Genomic DNA, 9,261 nt, shown 5'->3' with positions numbered 1-9,261 from the left:
TTTTTTGTTTTACCTTCTCAATTTTTTCTTATTTTACTCTCTTAACAAGAATAAAAACAAAAAAAAAATCAAATAAAGAAGAAAAAGAAACATATAATACTACTGCAAAATTACTTATATTAGAAGATGATAAACTTACATTCATTCAACTAAAATAAAGAAAGAAATAAGAAAAAAAAAGAAGAAGAAAATGTAGCATTAGAGGGAACATTTTTCTGTATTTGCAGCAAATTTGGATGTAACAATAAGATATTTGGGTGTAACAAGAAGATATTTGAGTGTATTGTTTAAGAATTTTCGGTATATGTGTGCTGATAAGTTCTACATAATTCAAAACTCTTCCTCTTTCTCCTCCTCATTTTCTGCTTCTTCTTCTTCTTCTTCTTCATCTTCTTATTTCATTTTTCATAATTCTTTTCGAATTCAGCTTCACAACTTCTTTTACTTTTTGCGATGATTTTAAGAGATTTTTGAGAGATTTTAATCCTTGTTTAAATTTTAAGCATTGCAGTTTTGATCGAGGGAAAAGAATTATTTGTATTTAAGAGTTAGAGAAGCACGTGTATGTTTACACATAATCTGAATTGAAAGTCGTTTTTGTTAAATTTATTTAGACTAATTTATATAAATTTGTATATTAAAAAAATTTATATGTGTAGCGGATATAATTTAAAAACTTGCTCTTCTTATGAACCCTCCTTTTAAATTTGTTATTTGGTTTTCAAATCAGTTTGTTAAAGGTAATAATTACATGAAAAATCCTCAAAATCATTCTACTAAAGATAGGACATATATATAAAACAAAATTGTCCACTATACATTAAATTCTTGGAAGCTCCAACTGTAAAACATCTACCAAGCCTTAGGAGAGAATAAAATGATCAAATCCTACATTAATTTTAGCATGATAATAAATATGCCGCTGAAGGTTTTGCACAGCTTTTTGAGTTCTTTAACTTTCATTACTACTTGAGTTTGACATGGTTACGATAATAATCTTAAAATCTAGATTAATAATATCTTTCATCCATCAGAGTTAAAATGGTTACCTAAATGGAACAAAAAATAGATCCACATTAAGGGAGAAAATATTTAATGTTCAAAGAAATGATAACAAACACATTATTAATCATGTTAACAAACGATGATAACAAACGCGTTATTACAAAAATGCTACATAAAACTAACGATGGTATTGAGATTGGACATTTGTCTAGCAATGAACCTGCTACTATCTTTTTATTATATATTAACTACAAAAAAATAAAATAAAGTCTATTAAAAGTCTTAATAATTTAAATAAAATAATATATATTAATATTTTTTAGAAGTCTTAATATCTATTTAATTTATGTTTTTATTAATATTTTTTTAAAACTCTATCTCTTCAAATGCATATGCCTATTATTGATTTTTATTATATATCATTTATATCTTTAGTTCTTTTAATTTTTTTTAAAATAAATTGATTATATTACAATTTTTCAATTATATATTGTAATTGATTCTTTCTTTAAATAGATTTATAGAGATAATTTATTCAAATATTGACACCAAAATATGTCACATATTATTAAGTTTTCTTTTCAATTCTACTTATTAAATTCTTTATATCCAATATTAATACCTCATTATATCTTACTTACTTTGATAATTGATCTTTTTATAAATAAAATATCTAATTCGCTATATTTTCAATTTATATCATGTGATTTATTTTTTTCTTAATAGAATAATATATCGAATGTCACTATGGATAATTGATTCTTTTCTAATTAATGTTATTATATTTAAATTACATCACATAATTATTCTTTTCTTTTTATTTAAATGTTAACAAATCTAATTATTTAATACATGATTTTCTTCTTAAAAAAACATCTATATTAAAATTATTAGAATTATTGATTAATAGAAATATAAAAAAATAATGATAATTACTAAAATATCTATTTTAATCATGATTTAATCGTTAAAAGTATATATTAAAATTTTATTTTATATATTTGTGCAAAAATAATTTAATCATTCATGGGAATAGACATTTAATCATTAAATCGTGTATTAATATAAGAAAAATATGAATTAGAATAATGAGAAGAATTACTGATAATTAGGAGAGTATCTTAATTATTAAATATTAATTTATGTATAATTGAATATCAGATATTTTCTTAAAAAAATTATAAAAAGAGAGGTATATATAACTGCACTAGAATTAGGGGTGAACGTAGATCGGATCGGATCGGATATGGCCAAAATTTTCATCCGATCTGCACTAAAATCATCGGATCCAATATCCGCAGTTTTTAGCTTGGATCCGATCTGCAAAATTTCGGATCGGATCGAACAATGGATGTATCGGTAAAACACAAAATTATTTTTAAAAGATTATTTTTATTAAAATAATATCAATAAAATTCATTTTTTCTATTCTTTTAAATATGTTTACTTTTAAAATAACATTAATCATACTTTTTTTTTAAATAATAAATTAAAATAATACAACATATATCACAATTATTAGTTGAAATAAAATATAAAAAAATATTTACTTATTTATTTTTTTATTTTTGTGGATATGCAGATATGCGGATACCTACACGAAATCTACAATCCAATTCTATTAGTGTGCGAATATGATCCGATCCGATAACTTTGCGAATCGAATTCATATCTGCAATTTTTAAATCGAACTCAGATAAATACTGCAAATATGCGGATCAGATCCGATTCAAAAATACCCTTAACTAAAATCTGTCTTATTAGCATACTTGACGCCAATCATAAGATGCGTTGTAAGATAATACTAGTACATAAATTTTTACGATGCACAAAACAATGTCATTTCAATTTATTTTTTTAGTATTTTTTAAGTTTATTTTTATTAATTTATTTAATTTATATAAAAATAATTAAGAATCTTAATTTATTTTTTTAATTATTCTCTTAATTTGTAAATAAATAAAATTTTAAAATTTTTTGTCTTTTTAATATTTTAAAAAATTAACATATATATTTAAGTTCTTACTTATTTAAGTATTAAGAAGGTGAATTAAGCCGGCCTCGATCTAATCATTAGTTATATTTTATTATTCTGTATTATATTTTTTATAAATATTTTTTAATAATTATTAAAAAATATAAATTTATATTACATATTCGTATATGATATGATAAATAAAAATTAACATATTACAATACAATGGTATAATTATAAATAAATTGGCTAAAAAAGTATTGTAAATTAAATAAGATACTTATATTATTATTATTATTATTATTATTATTATTATTATTATTATTATTATTATTATTATTATTATTATCTTAAACGGATAAATATAAAAAAATTAATGTTAAGAAATTATTTTAATTTTTTAATTTGTTTGTGTGTATTACATATATTAATTATAATCACAAATTATACTATTTTAAATTAAATAATTTATATAAAGGTGATTTATTTATCGTTATAAATTTTAAATTGAATAAGTCATAGTTATTTTTGATTTGGAATTAAATGAGAATAAAATCATATATTGTCTTTTATTTTTAGATAATTATCTTTTTTATTTTAGATATATTATCTTTTGAATTTTAGATACTATTTTATTTGGGATTTAAGATTTAATGGGTGTCATGCTCAAATATAAATAGTGCTTTCAGAATTTCAGTTTTCAATATATCAAAACTGCCTTTGTCATTCTTTCACCATCAGAAGAGTTACAATTCAGTCTTAGAGACACAGAAGACTTTAATTGTGAAAAATTGAAAGAACCACAAAATCTAAATCTTTTTATCAATTTCTAATTTCTATAAATAAAGATACATTTTTGCATTATGATATATTTTTGTTGATTCAAAAATTAATAAAATAATTTATTTTAACAAATAATATCAGAGTCATCCATAATTTAATTATCCAAAATATACTATTTTATTTTATTGGATCAAATTTATATACATATGCGTTGTTTACGTTACATCCGAAATTGTTGCACGTTTAATGAAATTGTTTATGTGCATCAATATATATATATAGCAACCCAAACGGCATTGTATATGTATATAACCTTTCACAGTATGCAATATGTAATCACTTTAAAGGCTAATGTTGTATGAGTTAAATTATATATATATATATATATATATATATATATATATATATATATATATATATATATATATATATATATGCTCATAAATTGATGATTTATATACGATCTCTACCTTAGGTTAAATTAATAGAGTATTATTGAATTATAATTGTTTTAGATTTAATTATGTGTGTTATTAATTTGGTATAAAATTAATTGATTATCCTCTTCTGATATAAGAATTATTATACTCATCAATTTTATAAAGATTTGATTTTAGAATAAATTGATTGAATATTATGCTGTTAAAATAGTCTCTTTTGTGAAAATTGATTTATTTAAAAACATAAGAAATCTGGTGATATATAATTCATTCAAATATTGGTCAGTCTAAAAGAAGGTCTATATTTAGTTGAATTATATACACATATTAATGGTAAATATATATTTGGGTAACTAATTAAGAATAAAATAATGTTTATTATTTATGCGAACAATAATCGGCCCAAAGAAAGTTTATTGTTTGGCCAAATAATAAGCATTGCACACTTTTATTTAATTTCTATTAATTATTATGCGGTCAATAATTAGCCCAAAGAAAGGTTATTGTAGCCAATTAATAGAAAATTTATGCGGTAATAAATAGGTTGCGAAGTTTAAGTTTTCATATGCGAATTAAGTCGATCCAAAAAAAGGCTTAATGTGTGACAGGAATTTTGACCATATTTGATTACTGCAATGAGAGTATCACTTACAGTTAATTTTTCTATCCAAAGATTGAAAATTAATGTTGTTCTAGATATCTCAATATGAATTTTTTCCCATTAATTAATTAATGTTTACTGCATGTTTTTTTTTTTGTGTTCTAATCCAGAAACTATGGCTTTAGCTACCAATGTTTCTGCACAAATTAACAATATTCCTATGTTGAATGGTTCAAACTTTAAAGTTTGGAAGGATACCGTGGAGATTGTCCTCGATTGTATGGATCTGAATATAGCTCTTTGAGAGGAGAAACTCACTTCTACTCCAAAAAATCTCAATGAGATTAAAATAGAGAAGTGGAAGAGATCCAATCGAATGAGCATTATGATCATAAAACGCTCAATTCCTGAGGCGTTTCGGGGCTCAATTACTAAGGATAAAGATGCCAAATAGTTCCTGAAAGATGTTGAAAAATTCTTTACTAAGAATGAAAAGGCAGAGACAAGTAGCATTTTGAGCAAACTTGTTTCCATGAGGTATAAAGGTAAAGGGAATATAAGGGAGTACATTATAGAAATGTCTCATCTTGTTTCAAAATTGAAAGCACTAAAATTAGAGTTGTCTAAAGATTTACTCGTGTATTTCATTTTGATTTTCCTTCCTGCACACTTTGGGCAATTCAAAATGAGTTACAACACTCTGAAGGACACTTGGTCCTTAATGAGCTTATATCTGATTGGGTGCAAGAAGAAGAGAGACTACAGCAAGATAAGACTGAAAGTGCTCACATGACTTCATCTTCTCAGTATAAAAGAAAGCGTGATGCTACTGCAGAAGTGCCTTCTCAGCAGAAAAATGATAAGAAACAGGATCAAGTTTTAACTTGTTTCTTTTGTAAGAAGGTGGGACACATAAAGAAAAATTGTACCAAATATGCCACCTGGCGTGTAAAGAAGGGGTTGCCTATAGAGCTGACTGCCAAGTGATGCTGAAAGATACATCTATGTGGCAGGCGGCAATATAGTTACAGTCAAAGCTATAGAAATCTTTAGATTATGTTCCATGAGTGGATTTTACTTGGATTTATTAGAGACATTTTATGTACCGTCATTTAGACAGAATTTGGTTTCTATTTCTCGTTTGGAAAAATCAGGTTATTTTTGTTATTTCAGAGACAATAAAATTAGTCTCTTTTATAATTTGAATAATATTTGCTCTGGTCATTTGGTGGATAATCTATATAGGCTTGACTTAAATTCCTATAATAATGAAATACTGCAAACGGGTACAAAACGAAAACTAAATGAGAATTCGGTATCATTATGGCACAAACGCCTAGGTCACATCTCTAAGCAGAAAATTCAGAGGCTCGTGTCGGATAAAATTCTTGGACTCCTAAATTTGGCGGACTTTGAAGTTTGCATTGAGTGCATAAAGGAAAAAAGGACAAACGAAAGAAAATTAGGTGTGGAAAGAGCTAAAGATGTCTTAGAACTGATACATACCAATATATGTGGCCCATTCTGTACTGTCTCTTGGAATGGACAATAGTACTTTATTATGTTCATAGATGATTACCCTCGTTACAGTATCTATATTTAATTCATGAAAAGTCCCAAGTCTTGGATGTTTTCAAGTCTTTCAAAGCTGAAGTTGAACTTCAACTTGGAAAGAAAATTAAAGTTGTCAAATCTGATCGTGGTGGTGAATACTACGAAAGATATGACGGTTCAGGTGAGCAACATTCCGGGTCTTTTGCTCTTTTCCTAGAGGAGTGTGGTATTGTTCCCCAATACACCATGTCAGGTAAACCTAGCATGAATGGTGTTGCAGAGCGAAGGAACCGAACTCTTAAGGATATGGTGAGAAGTATGATTAGTCATCCTTCCTTGCCTAAATCACTCTGGGGAGAAGCCTTAAAGACTGTAGTGTACATCCTTAATAAAGTACCATGCAAAGCAGTTAACAATACCCTATATGAAATTTGGACTGGGAAAAGACCCAATATAAAGCATTTGTAAATTTGGGGATGTCCAGCTGAGGCACGACCTTATAAGTCGCATGAAAGAAAATTGGACTCAAGGACAATTAGTTGCTATTTTGTTGGTTACGCTGAGTGTTCACAGGGGTACAAGGTTTACAATCCTGCATCAAGGTCTATTTTTGAAATGAAAAATGCGAGATTTTTTGAGGATGTTGAGTTTAGGGGGGAAGAAAATATTAGAAATGTTGCTTTTGATGAGAATTCTGTAATTGACAATGATCAGATCCTTGTGCCTATTATTGTTCAAGATACAGTTATAGTACAATAGCAAAATGAGAATCCTACTGTAGATCCAGTTACAATACAAGAGAACAATGAAAATACTGTTGTTGCTCAAGATACTGCTACAGTACAGAAAAATGATGAGAATCCTCCTCAATTCCAACCCATACAGCAATCTCAACAACCTCAAGAAGTGCCATTAAGGAGATCCATAAGAAAAAGAAGAAGTGCAATTTCAGATGAATATGTTGTCTATCTCCAAGAACATGAGGATGACATTAGTTTGACAGTAAATGACCCAATCAATTTTCTTCAAGCCATGCAAAGTTCTAACTCTAAAAAGTGGATTGATGCCATGAAAGAAGAGATGAAGTCTATGAAAGACAATAACGTTTGGAATCTCGTAGAATTACCTGAAGGTGTAAAACCAATTGGTTGTAAATGGATATTTGAAACCAAAAGGGATTCTAAGGGTAATGTCGAGAGATATAAAGCTCGTCTAGTCACTAAAGGCTTTACTCAAAAGGAAGGTGTAGACTATAAAAAAACTTTCTCTCCAGTATCATCGAAAGACTCTTTTAGAACCATAATGACACTAGTAGCTCATTTTGACTTGGAGCTACATCAGATGGATGTAAAGACAACGTTTCTCAATGGTGACATTGATAAAACGATGTATATGGTACAATCAAAAAATTTTTGTATCAGGTGATTCAAAATCTATGGTTTGTAAGTTAAAGAAATTCATCTATGGTCCCAAACAAGCTTTCCGTCAATGGTATCACAAGTTTCATCAAGTCATTTCCTCATATGGTTTTGAGGTGAATATCATAGATAAGTGTGTATACCGCAAGCTCAGTGGGAATAAATACATTTTTTTGTCTTATATGTTGATGGCATTCTACTTGCTAGTAATGATATAGACTTGTTGTATGAAACTAAGAAATTTCTATCGAACACATTCGAAATAAAAGATCTTGGTGATGCCTCTTTTGTACTAGGAATCGAGATACTAAGAGATCGTTCTCAAGGTATTCTTGGATTATCACAAAAGAACTATATCGAAAAGATTTTAAGTAGATATGGCATTGAAAGTTGTAGACCAATGAACACACCCGTAACTAAAGGAGACAAGTTCAGTCTCAAGCAATGCCCTAAAAATGATCTTGAGAACAGCAATGCATGATAAACCTTATGCATCAGCACTAAGGAGTTTAATGTATGCTCAAGTCTGCACATGTCCCGATATATCATTTATAGTGGGAGTATTGGGTAGATACTTGAGCAATCCAGGTATGGATCATTGGATAGCTATTAAACGCGTAATGCGTTATCTAAAGAGAACAAATGATTACATGCTTACTTATCGGAGATAAGAAAATTTAGAGATCATTGGGTATTCTGATTCCGATTTTGCGGGATGCCAAGACAGTAAACGCTCTACTTCAGGCTGTATCTTCATTTTGGCTGGAGGAGCTATTGCATGGAAGTCTAACAAACAGATTCTTGTAGCTTCCTCAACAATGGAGGTAGAATATGTTGCTTGCTTTGAGGCATCCAAACATGGCATATGGTTGCGAAACTTTGTTATTGAGCTTCATATAGTAGATGACATTGAAAAGCCATTAAAAATATTCTGTGACAACAAGTCAACAGTATCATACTCCAACAACAATAAGAGCTTGACAAAATCGAAGCATATAGACATCAAGTTCTTAGTTGTCAAGGAGAAAATTCAAGAAAAACATATTTTCATAGAACATATAGGAACAGAATATATGCTAGTAGACCCATTAACCCAGGAATTGATCCCTAAAGTCTTTCATGAGCACACTGCTCGGATGGGTGTCAATATTTGTGATGCCTTGGTTTAGTGGGAGTTTATTTTATACTATATGCCCTATGACAGATATTGAGTTATTTTTTCTGCAGAATTAAGTTGATAGTTTATTTCATGTTATGTAAAATATTCATTTTGCAATATTTGTTTTGTGCTTGATCTCAATAAAATTTTAAAGTTGGACCAGCTGGAAATAGACATGCATGAGATTACTTGGCATATAATTTCCATATTACTCATCCAAATTTGATCTATGTCATTAAGTATGTTAGGATGGTGATTGTCGTGGTTTAGTCACGACATTAATGTGATAAAAGCTGCGGTGATTCCATATCTAATATATGAGACGG

This window comes from Arachis hypogaea, chromosome 8 (assembly GCF_003086295.3).
Source record: "Arachis hypogaea cultivar Tifrunner chromosome 8, arahy.Tifrunner.gnm2.J5K5, whole genome shotgun sequence".
NCBI lineage: Eukaryota > Viridiplantae > Streptophyta > Magnoliopsida > Fabales > Fabaceae > Arachis > Arachis hypogaea.
This window is presented reverse-complemented; position numbering follows the sequence as displayed.